General features: G+C 32.7%; 1 protein-coding gene across 1 annotated transcript in view; it reads left to right on the forward strand.

Annotated features, from left to right (window-relative positions):
* The first annotated feature begins 1,054 nt into the window (after positions 1 to 1,054).
* Pdfr (Pigment-dispersing factor receptor) overlaps positions 1,055 to 13,572 on the forward strand; it is a 417,264-nt gene continuing 404,746 nt past the window's right edge. Inside the window, exon 1 of the mRNA XM_069836024.1 lies at positions 1,055 to 1,373. The gene's annotated coding sequence lies outside the window, so the exon portion shown is untranslated. The remainder of the gene's footprint in view (positions 1,374 to 13,572) is intronic.

Consider the following 13,572-nt stretch of genomic DNA (forward strand, 5'->3'; position numbering starts at 1 on the left):
AATAACTATGTAACCAATTGTATTCTATTAGAATTAGTCTGGCTGGACGGGAGAGAAGGCCTACTGGCCTTAGATCTGCCAGTTTAAATAAATAAATAATAATAATAATAATAATAATAATAATAATAATAATAATAATAATAATAATTATTATTATTATTATTATTATTATTATTATTATTATTATTATTATTATTATTATTATTATTATTATTATTAAATATGTTACATGTTTATCCCATCTTAAGTGTTGAATAAATAATAGAAAAAAAATCGAAGGGAAAAATAAAAGGGCAGCAAGGCATGAAAAAAAGTCAGAACTAACTTCACTGAAAATATTCCAATCTTTCTTTCTCAAAATTACAAATTGCTACTATGTTACGACTTATCTCAATTAATAAATAATGAGATCGACGGGCGATGTGTACATATTTTAGAGCCAAAATCACCATTACAATCTACAAAAAATTACAATTAAATCCAATTTCATAATAAAATTTCAAATAATAATCCAATAATAAATATAAATGTAATCCATCTCCACCAAAACATAAACTGCTATTTTATTATTTTTGGGTGAAATCTCAATATTTATTATAACTTTATTTTATTTGAGGCTATGAAATCTTTTGTTTTAAACTAGGATTAGATACCCTATTATTTTAGATATAAATTATTTTTAACTTGAGTGTTTATTTTATATTTATAATTTTTTAGGTTTATTATATATTCCTTTATTGATAAATGATCTTTATGTTAATAATTTATTTTATTTGTGTATAATTATAGCATTTTTGGTTAAGATACCAATATTTTTAGTTCATTTATGATTACCTAGGCTCATGTAGAGGCAACGAATTCATCCAAAAGATATTTCAAATGAAACAAATTGATTTATCAGTTTAAAAAGTCTAATTATTAATCAGCAAGGGAAGAATGCGCATGCGTTCTGAAGTTCACAGGAAGCGACGCGACGACGCAGAAGGTGAAGGGCTCCTCCCCGCACCTCCAGACGGTGGACAGTTAAATTCGCCGCGCTCCTTCCGCGTATGACGACCCGTCAGTCGCTACTCAACGGTTCCCAGACAGCCCACGGCGCTGTCTCCGCTCTCGGCCAGAACGTCGTCAAGACAACGTGGTCCGCGGCGACAATACCAGTTCCGTAACAAAACAAGTGCTACACGCGTAATTAAGGACAGTTCTAACAACACGATTTATAATGTGCCATTATCTGGCTTGAACTTTCGTGAGTGATTAGAAAAAAAGTTGACACGATTATTGCAAAATATTTTTTAAATCGTCCCTGAGAAAAAGGAGTATCTTTCCTAGAAGTTACGAGATCTAACAACTGTCCGCGTTATTTCTACAAATCTGTAAGTTTCTTTTTCAAATTATTTATTGTAATTAAGCCTATTTAACTACCTAGGCTTAAAATTTATGTAAAGTGAGGTTAAAGACTGGAGTGACAAAAACTAGCAGGTTAAGGGGAGAGGATGGTATTTTGTTTTAACTTTTTTTCCTATTTGGTGTAAAATATTAATTTGCTGTATGTAGAGAGATCATAGATGTGGCAACTCAACCAAATAAAAATATTAAAAAAAATATTTGGGGGCCCAAATTTGAAAAAAAAAAAAAACCAATGCAGGATTGTACTAAAATCGATATATCTAAACCGTTTTTAAAGATAGATTCAAACAATTTTTGCAATGTATTTGCAAAAGCATGTTATACAAACTGTGTGTAACAGATTTTGATATTAGTCCCTACGTTTGTAAAATAAACAATTAAAATTTAATAACAATTTTCTGATTTCTTTTCTTGCAAACAAACGGACGTAGTTATAAAATGAAATCAATTAACAAAATTCTGTTACAGAGAAACGTTTCTTAATAGTCTAAAGAATGTGTGTTCTACATTTCATGCATGTATCTTTAATAGTTCAGTAATTATATCCATTTTTATCTGGCAATGTAGCAAAAAAAATGAAGTTACTGGAAACCGATAAAAGCGGGCTTGTGATTTAAACATTCATAGCGCAGGAAGTTTAAAAATGACGACTCAACATCCGATAAGGGCACAAATACCCACAAAATGTTATGCAATGCATTCCACACATATCAAAGGGTATTTCAAAGAAAAAAAAATTTTGAAAATTTAATTTACCGGATACAACAATAAAAGTGGGCGGGTGATTTAAAAATCCATAACGCAGGAAGTTTAAAAATGGCGACTCAACATCCGATAAGGGCACAAATACCCACAAAATGTTATGCTATGCATTCCACACATATCACAGAGTATTTTAAAGATTTTGTTTTGAAAATTTACTCATTTTTCACCAAAAAATACCATCCTCTCCTCTTAATATTTATTTTTTTTTTTCTTGGAAACTTCTCAATCAATAATGACAAAAAATTTAAAGAAACCTGTATATATGTGTGTCTTGCATATGCCATAATAAAGTTTATTCTGAGAGGATGAATTGTTTAGCTGTATTGATGAGTTTTTAATTACTTTTTTCAGTATCTAACTCAAAATATTCGTTTTTGCTGTACCTTTTCTAAAAAATTATCATAGACAGAAGTGTGAATGCTTTTTAACACATTTTAGGAACCATATTTACAGTCTGAGGAACTGGGAATCTCAGAATTATTTCTAATCTTCAAGATTTCATATTTATTATATTTATTTATTTAACCTGGTAGAGATTAGGTCATCAGGCTTTCTCCTCCCCTCTACCAGAAGATTGAAACTACAATATTAAGAATGTTAAAATTACAATAAAAATAAAAATACTAAATTATCACCTGATTAATAAAAGCTAGACAATTTATTATAGAAGTTAAATTTATTATAGAAGTTAAAAACAAAGAAAGATTTTTTACTGAAGTAAAAACGTAGAATAATTATATAAACATGAACTTACCGGAGATTGACATATTTTATGCTAGAATAAGATGACTATTTACGAAAAGTCATGTCTGATCGAGTCTCAATTACTGACAAAGTGCCTAGTAAGTTCGCGTTTGAATTCAATTTTATTTCGACAGTCCCTGTTGCTTGTAGGTAGCGAATTTCAGAGTTTTGGCAGGACTATTGTGAAAGAGGATGATGAGTATGAGGAGGTGTAATGAGATAATATTGTTAGTATTGTTTCAAGGCAAGAACTAGTCTTCAGATTATGATGGGGGGGGGGAACTTTTCTGAATATTTAACATGCGATATGAAAGAATCTTAAATGTACGAATATGATTGTAATTTACTTGGTGTAATACAGTATAATAGGTACAGTATCTGTGCAAAATTTAAATAAGATTGGACTTGTTTCTCAGAAAAGAAATACTGAAGATTGCAAAACGTTATTTTGAAAAAAAAAAACAGTGATAAAGATCAATTTTGCTATTGGAGCTATGTAGTCTTAACATGCTTTAAAACGTGTCAATTAAATGGCGTAAATGATAACTTTAATAAACTAAATTTGGATGGGTAAGATTACAAGGGTTGTATGTTCACAAAACATAATTTTTGGGGAATGGTAAAATGAGTTTTTAAGATTATTTAGTCGTGGGATTTTACCTTGTTGTCATAATCATTTTTATGAAACTTCTTTCAAGAAAGGACACATTATCTTTGTCCATAATTAAGATTACACCAAGGCAAATCAACCGGTACCAATAACTCGTTTGTTTCAATTTCTTGGACTTAAATCATCTTGCTCTTAATCATCGAAATATTCTGAATCAGAAAAAGAGGCAAATTTAATTGAAATAAAAGTGGAAAATGTAATCTTTTATCGTTTCAGTCTTCAAACTTCCCTTAAGGAAGATAAATAAAATATAGCTACTGTACTTCTCCATGGTTTTAACATTGAAGTGCTTATGACGAATTTGTTCATCAATATATTGTTATGTTTCTAGTCTCTCATAATAATTATTATAGAAAGAGTGCAGTGAAAGTATTACAAGACAATTGAGAATTGTTTTTGAGATATTCACAGAAATATACATTTTTATAAACCTGGATAGGGTAAATTAGGATCTGTTGGACAGTCGGGCATGTTGGACACTTTGTGGGCACCACATTCTGCTAGAAGTCAATGAAGGAAGTAGCCACGAGTGGGACTACTTCCGTCATTGACTTCTAGCAGTATGTGTTGCCCACAAGTGGCAAGGTAACACGTTAAAGTACAAAGTGTCCAACATGCCCGACTGTCCAACAGACCCTAATTTACCCTACTGAGAGAGTAGCGTTGATTAGTTTTCTATCTGTTACTTTGTGCCCAGCAACCAATAGTTTCAAAACTAGATTTTATAATTGGCTTTCAATTAATCCTTTCTACTCTGTAGATGAGTTTCTTAACATAAATTCATACGAAATTGTTTTTAATAAATAAAGTTATTTACATTGAGTTACAAATAATACATTAAGAGTGAAGTGTTTTAATTAATTTTTAGAGTTTTAAAATGTTTTGTGTTTTCATTGTAATTAAACTTTACTGTTTTCAATTTATGTGTATTTTCAAATGTATGTTTTTTCCCTTCTGCATTTGTGTCGAAACCTATCACTGTGTGTTTAATAGCTTAATAAATTGAATTGAACTGAATTGGAGCAACTTTTCCTAACTAGTGGATGAATTTTGCTCTTACTGAGTATGTACGATTCAATTCATCCGGGAATTATGCACATAGAATATAAACACTTTTAACAAAAGCTAAAGCCTTTCATTTAACATAAAATAAATATTTAATAGAAAGCGACTGTAACACATTTGCTGTCATATTAGATAAAGTGATAAATTACTGGTATAGAGTGTTTATTTCCAAAATAATATTGTCAAGGTAATTAATGTATTTATATAACAATTACAATCTAAAACCCCTACAGATAAATATTGCACGGCTTCAACATATTCTGTGTGTATATAAATTGTCATTTAGGCCTATCATAAAGTAGCATTAGGATATGAATTATAAATAACTTAATTATGTATCATGTTTAGTTAATATTTCATTATAGTCCATTATAAGCTTGTTAATGTGCATGAAAATTATTTTATATTTAAGTATGACTTTACTATTTTTATCATTGTTTCATTATGTATTTTACGTCTGGTAGTGTGGAAGAGAAGGTCTCATGGCCTTAACTCCTTAACTCTACCAGAATAAATATGTGAACTAATACCTGTGGAAAATTAACGGAACACTATGGCGTAACCATTACCAAAATACAAGAGAAAGAGAGAGAGAGAAAGGAGAGACCTCACTTCTCATTGCCAGCTAAAATGATTTACATAAGAATGTCCCTTATCGAAAAATTTTTCAGTAGGGTTTACAGCATATTACTACGTAATGTTATACAGAGTGCTTCAGTGATTATGTTACAAACTTTTAGGGATGATAGAGGAGACAATTATGAATAATTTTCATATAGGAACCTATGCCCGGAAACTTTCCGTTTGGTAGTTACAAGCCTAGATATGAGTCGTTCAGAGCTAAAGTGGCTCAAGTCCATGGGACGTAGTTTTGAGATAATAGGACTTAAAGTTAACTTGTTCTGGTGGATTATCTAATTTCACTAGCAATAATTTTATTGCTCCATTCTCAAATTCTAGATTTATAAAATATAAACAATTGTGATGTAAATTGATGCAACGCTTTGGTGACTTGATCCACTATGGCTCAGAACATTGTGAACAAAATCTGAGCTAAAGTGACTGGTGTCACCTACAGGCGAATGCTTGGAATTAAGACTTGAACCATTACTGCTCGGAAAAGATACAACTTCAGATAATCAGAAAATGAATTAAACTCAATTTATCAAAATTTGTGACTTGATCCACTTTAGCTCTGAACGCCTCATATGTTAGTCAGTGCAACCTGCTAGAATCGAACTCAAGGTCATCCTTTTGAAGTCTGGTTGCAGATGACCTGTTCCTGCAAACGTTGGTGACTTATCATAGATAGATAGATAGATAGATAGATAGATAGATAGATAGATAGATAGATAGATAGATAGATAGATAGATAGATAGATAGATAGATAGATAGATAGATAGATAGGTAGGTAGGTAGGTAGGTAGGTAGGTAGGTAGGTAGGTAGGTAGGTAGGTAGACAGGTAGATAGGTAGATAGATAGATAGATAGATAGATAGATAGATAGATAGATAGATAGATAGATAGATAGATAGATAGATAGATAGATAGATAGATAGATCGATAGATCGATTTTTTATTTTATTGGGTTATTTTACGACGCTTTATCAACATCTAGGTTATTTAGCGTCTGAATGAAATGAAGGTGATAATGCCGGTGAAATGAGTCCGGGGTCAAGCACCGAAAGTTACCCAGCATTTGCTCGTATTGGGTTGAGGGAAAACCCCGGAAAAAACCTCAACCATGTAACTTGCCCCGACCGGGATTCGAACCTGGGCCACCTGGTTTCGCGGCCAGACGCGCTGACCGTTACTCCACAGGTGTGGACTAGGATAGATAGATAGATAGATATAGATAGATAGATAGATAGATAGATAGATAGATAGATAGATAGATAGATAGATAGATAGATAGATAGATAGATAGATAGATAGATAGATAGATAGATAGATAGATAGATAGATAGATAGATAGATAGATAGATAGATAGATAGATAGATAGATAGATAGATAGATAGATAGATAGATAGATAGATAGATAGATAGATAGATAGATAGATAGATAGATAGATAGATAGATAGATAGATAGATAGATAGATAGATAGATAGATAGATAGATAGATAGATAGATAGATAGATAGATAGATAGATAGATAGATAGATAGATAGATAGATAGATAGATAGATAGATAGATAGATAGATAGATAGATAGATAGATAGATAGATAGATAGATAGATAGATAGATAGATAGATAGATAGATAGATAGATAGATAGATAGATAGATAGATAGATAGATAGATAGATAGATAGATAGATAGATAGATAGATAGATAGATAGATAGATAGATAGATAGATAGATAGATAGATAGATAGATAGATAGATAGATAGATAGATAGATAGATAGATAGATAGATAGATAGATAGATAGATAGATAGATAGATAGATAGATAGATAGATAGATAGATAGATAGATAGATAGATAGATAGATAGATAGATAGATAGATAGATAGATAGATAGATAGATAGATAGATAGATAGATAGATAGATAGATAGATAGATAGATAGATAGATAGATAGATAGATAGATAGATAGATAGATAGATAGATAGATAGATAGATAGATAGATAGATAGATAGAACTTTATTGTCGAAGGCATAATATATGCATAGATATGATCAAATATATACAATTACAATTTAATTTAAAATAAGTCAAATATAAAAAACATTATTCATTTCGAGGCCCCATGCGTGCATCCTCAAGATTGTAGGGACACAATTTTATTAATTTCGTTTTTATATAATTTCTAAATTTTTGGGAGACTTTTTTGTATATTTGATGTCATCAGGCGAGCTATTGTAGATTTTGATGCCAAAGACCATACAGGTTCTACTAGTGTTTGTAAGATGGTGTGCTCGAATAGTTAAAATTATTTTTTTACGAGTATCTTAGGAATGGAAGTCACAATTTTGGTGAAAATCAGATAGATTTTTATAAATTACTTGTAAAACATTAAAAATATATAAACCATAAACAGTAAGAATATTATATTGTAAAAAAATATTCCCTACAAGAGGTCCTACTGTCAACGCCCGCTATGAATCTGACAATACGCTTTTGAGCAATAAATATATCATTCAGCATGGTTCCAGATCCTCAAAAACAAATACCATATGAAAGCCTTGACTCGACGTGTGCGAAATAATAAGACATTAATACATCGTGATTTATTATCGTCCTCAAAATTCTGATTTGATAACAAATGCTATTGAGTTTAGAAATTAAACTTGTGCAATGTGGTCTCCAAGACAAACAATCATCAAATGTAACGCCCAAGAATTTAGTAGTTTCCCATTTACATAAGTATTGATCTTGAATAGAAATATTAATGTCCTTTAAATTTTTCTTTTGAGAATTGTGAAAGTGAATATATCCGGTTTTATTAACATTTAAGTGAAGCAGATTGCTATCAAACCATGTTTTGAGATCTTTTAACAGGTCACAATAGGTTTTTTCTAAATCCAGTTCATTTCCATCTTTTACAATAACAGAAGTAACATCAGATACATACACATAAAATGATTTCTTACATACATGGGTAAATCGTTTACATATAAACGAAAAAATAAAGGGCCCAGAACAGAGCCCTGAGGAACACCCACATCAATATGTACATTTTTGGATCTATATTTATGTGTAAAATTATTTATTTTATGATCCTTGTGCAGTATTTCCACATATTGATATCTATTTTGAAGATAAGAGGCAAACCATTTTAAAACTATCCCACGAACACCATATCTTTCAAGCTTATCCAGAAGAAGGTTACATGGTATAATCTAGTTGACATCGTGAATGATATCTTGCAAATTTCCACCCTTTGCCTTTTGCTCTTCCATAAATGAAATGCATATCAGCAAGTTACGAGGAAAGTTACAGGAAAATATTAATTAGTAAAGGACAGTGGAGCAAATTCAAAGTGTTATTTTTTAGGCTCTAATACTTCTTTTATGTCCTGGCGAAGAAGTGGACGTATAACATAAAATTGAAAAATTTAATATGGTAAGCAGCAGAAATAAGACAACACTGGTCAGGATCGTTGCTAACGTTCTATCATGCCACTGCCCACCTTTCTGTATGGGAGTGTAACATGGGCATTAATAAGGAAGAATAAATCAAGAATACAAATTACATAAATGTGCTTCCTACGACATGTGGGCGACAAGACAGAAAAAAACATACGCAGACAAGAATGAAATTATGGGTAAGGTGCTAAATGAGAAAAATTGACCACTCTCGATAGCAATGCAAAGAGCACAATGGCGTAACAAGATGTGACATGAAAGATTTTCATAATTGTTTGGCAGACATATCGTAGGAGGACGCAAAACGCTTTGGTGAGATGCGTGGTCTTGACCAGCAGCTGTCTCATACGTGCCCAACAGAAAAAGAAGGTAATGTTACTTAGGGTAAATTAGGGTCTGTTGGACAGTCGGGTATGTTGGACACTTTGTACAGTAACGTGTTACCTCGCCACTTGTGGGCACCAGATTCTGCTAGAAGTCAATGACGGAAGTGGCCCCACTCGTTGCTACCTCTGTCATTGACTTCTAGCAGAATGTGGTGCCCACAAGTGGCGAGGTAACACGTTAATGCACAAAGTGTCCAACATACCCGACTGTCCAACAGACCCTAATTTACTCTATGAAATATTACAATAATTATTCAATTTAATTAACCAAAATACAGGGTCCAGCTGTCTCATACGTGCCCAACAGAAAAAGAAGGTAATGTTACTTAGGGTAAATTAGGATCTGTTGGACAGTCGGGTATGTTGGACACTTTGTACAGTAACGTGTTACCACGCCACTTGTGGGCACCACATTCTACTTGAAGTCAATGACGGAAGTAGCCCCACTCGTTGCTACTTCCGTCATTGACTTCTAGTAGAATGTGGTGCCCACAAGTGGCGAGGTAACACGTTACTGTACAAAGTGTCCAACATACCCGAGTGTCCAACAGACCCTAATTTACTCTATTAAATATTAGAATAATTATTCAATTTCATTAACCAAAATACAGAGTCGGACATAAGCGCGAAACGATAAAAAAAAAGATCGTGCTGAAGTCGTGCACTTCGAAATTCGCGGTTATGGGCCAATAATTTCTGTGGTGTTTGGTCAGGACGTGATGGCTCCAAAAAAACTGTTTTGAGAGACAAGCATTTTTATTTTCACTTTTTCTTCAAAATCAGAATTCTAGTTTACATACAAATGTGAATGAAAATAACATAGATTAGGGCACTGTTTAACTATATACATATGGTCATTCTTTTCTATATCTTCTAAGTAGGCTTCTACGTTCTGACTAAACAACACAGAACTGGCTGTGTCGATTTTGTGTGGAATTCCCACTGTAGGGTCACTAAATTTTTTAATTAATTAAGAAAAATAAATATACATATAAGAATACCGGTACAGTTGACTCTAGAGTAGCCGTGGGTGGATTATTTAAACTGCGCTTAATCTGTAAGGGTAGCTTGGGTTTGTCACTCTGTTGAAAGTTTTTTTTGACACTATCTTTACTTTTTTCTTTACAATTCACGTTTGATTTTTCCGATAAGTCAGTTATTAAGTACTATAAATAATAATAAAATATTAACATTTGTTAATACATGTTAATTATTACAATAATACATGAAAGTTTTCACCTATTATATGGCATCATCAGATACAATTTGTTTTTACGATATCTAAATTATTAAGTTACATAATTGAATCTTGTGTGTGTGTGTGTGTGTGTGTGTGTGTGTGTGTGTGTGTGTGTGTGTGTGTGTGTGTGTGTGTGTGTGTGTGTGTGTGTGTGGAAAAATTCAAATACCTGGGAGCAACAGTAACAAATATAAATGACACTCGGGAGGAAATTAAACATAGAATAAATATGGGAAATGCCTGTTATTATTCGGTTGAGAAGCTTTTATCATCCAGTCTGCTGTCAAAAAATCTGAAAGTTAGAATTTATAAAACAGTTATATTACCGGTTGTTCTTTATGGTTGTGAAACTTGGACTCTCACTTTGAGAGAGGAACATAGGTTAAGAGTGTATGAGAATAAGGTTCTTAGGAAAATATTTGGGGCTAAGAGGGATGAAGTTACAGGAGAATCGAGAAAGTTACACAATACAGAACTGCACGCATTGTATTCTTCACCTGACATAATTAGGAACATTAAATCAGACGTTTGAGATGGACAAGGCATGTAGCACGTATGGGCGAATCCAGAAATGCATATAGAGTGTTAGTTGGGAGGCCGGAGGGAGAAAGACCTTTAGGGAGGCCGAGACGTAGATGGGAAGATAATATAAAAATGGATTTGAGGGAGGTAGGATATGATGATAGAGACTGGATTAATCTTGCTCAGGATGGGGACCAATGGCAGGCTTATGTGAGGGCGGCAATGAATCTCCAGGTTCCTTAAACGCCAGTTAGTTAGTAAGTAAGTAAGTAAGTAAGTAAGTAATAATAATAATAATAATAATAATAATAATAATAATAATAATAATAATAATAATAATAACAATGAATGATGTTAACTCACGAGTTTTATGTATAGTACTTGGGTAAAAGGTAAAGGTATCCCCGTCACACACCATGAAGGCACTTGGGGGGCATGGAGTTAGAGCCCCATGCTTTCCATGACCTCGGCACTAGTTGATGTGTTCGGCACCACGCTCTGATCGCCTTTTACCCTCGAGATAGACCCGGTACTCAATTTTATAGGAGGCTGAGTGAAACTCTGGAAGTTTGGCAACGAGAAAATCCCTGCACCACTTGAGATTGAACCCCGGGCCTTCCAGTTCGTAGCCAGCTGCTCTACCAACTGAGCTACCCGGCCGGCCATAGTACTTGGGTATTAAATGAAAAAGATTTTATTAATATCTGATTACAGTAAATTTTCATTTGAATACAAATAACGGGATACAGAAAATGTTGCTATATCACGTATAAAGCTCAGGAGACAATTGTATGTATTTTAATTAACTCACCCGGCGCACCGAAAAATTAAAGCGACTTTTTTCTTTTAGTCTTGTTTTTGTTTCATTCTCACGCTATCAGTTTGTTTACTTCCTACTATCACTTTATAGTATTGAGATAGAGTAAAAATAAATTTCCGTATGCGCTGAAATTTGGTGCTCTCTCTCTTTTAATTTATTTTCTTTCCATAAATACTTATTTGAAAGAATTCTAAATAGAAGAGGCCTACGTTTATATGTACTCGAATAAATACAAATCGCAACTATTTACACAATAGTTTATAATACAGCTTCGAAAAATCAACTAATCACTGCCTCCTGAATACAATGACGAATTGCTCCGGAGTGGAATAATGGCGAAATAAACACGCGGCAACTAACCGCAGTTTCGTAACAAAACGAAGTTGATGGTGAATCGGTTTACTATTAATGGGTTCTAGTTGCAATTTACACAATCATCCTCCAATGATCGAAGCTGAATCTCAGTGAACTTTTGAAGTCTTTAGAAAATATTTCGCATGACGATTATGTAAATTCTCACAAATCCATGTACAGACAGACAATGCCGAAAACTCGTTTCAAGTATTCCCAAAAACCTAGACGAAACTATAACAGCTCAAAATTTTCAGTATTTTAACAAGAAAATACGAAATATTTTGTTTTGTCGATGAAGATAACAGTGCCGTAATTTGAACTTGTAACATTCTTTTATTTTATTTCAAGTCTGACTCCATATAGGCTTTGCCAATTGATATACAGAAAACTTCACAATAAATTTTATATGTAACATTGAAAAAAATTGAAATACTCCTATTACAATATAAATGATTCCGAAAGACAGACAGAGTATTTAATTATAGTTATACAGGGGGATTCAAAATTATGTTACTACTCAAATGGTATGAATATAGTACTATACATCAAAATGTGACAAATAATTTATATGACGGTCTCAAATTGAAGAGATAAACAACAGACAATAGCTAATCGATGACAAATGTTCGATGTAAGACTTATTTTGTGCACTTAATAAAAACATAATAAATTTAATAAATGCATATTTATACCATTTGAGTACTAAGATAATTTTAGCAAACTCCATAATTATGTAATCTTGGAGCTTTTTATGAAGTTCATACTTTTCTCTCCACTGTTGACAGAATTTAGAAACGGTGTCTCTTGCTCCAAAAAAGAGACACCCAGTTTCATTCCCGAAAGTACAGTTTTGTTCCGGTTTAAAAAGGGAGAGTATTAGGTCTACAGGTATGATCAGAGAAGTAATTAATGAAGGATATGCAAATTTATTTTCTCTTCATATAAAGCGACATTCCGAAAATAGTCCCATCTCACAACAAATTTTTCAAGATGGTTCAAAATGTATCGTACGTGTCTATTATCACCAGGGAAAGGAAGTTCTTGCCCTAAAAACGAGAAGAATATGTATGCATTTATGCCGTAAAAATATATAAATATGCTATGAAATATGCATTATCAGTCTGAGATTATTTTAACAGAATATAAGGTATAGGTAACTTACGTTTAGTCTATGGATTTTGAAGTGCTTTCATCATTGCTGAATGCTCCATTTATGCTGTTACAGTTCACAACTAAGCAGTGACGTATGTTTTCTGTTGTCATTCTTCGCCTGTTGTCTCTCAGCATAGCTTTGTAGCGCGAAAAACTTCGTTCTACGTCACAAGAAGTAAGAGGGGCTTGCACAAAAGCTGTGAGCTGTTCTATAGAAAATGTTGTTGGTTTTTGGGGTGTTTTTCCTTCGAGAATATCTTGAATTTCTTTAAGTTGATAACAGCCAGGGCTTTTGGAAAGAATATTTGCTGTTTTCTCGTTCACTTTATCTCCTACGTTTCCTGGAACTG

This window comes from Periplaneta americana, chromosome 9 (assembly GCF_040183065.1).
Source record: "Periplaneta americana isolate PAMFEO1 chromosome 9, P.americana_PAMFEO1_priV1, whole genome shotgun sequence".
Lineage (NCBI taxonomy): Eukaryota > Metazoa > Arthropoda > Insecta > Blattodea > Blattidae > Periplaneta > Periplaneta americana.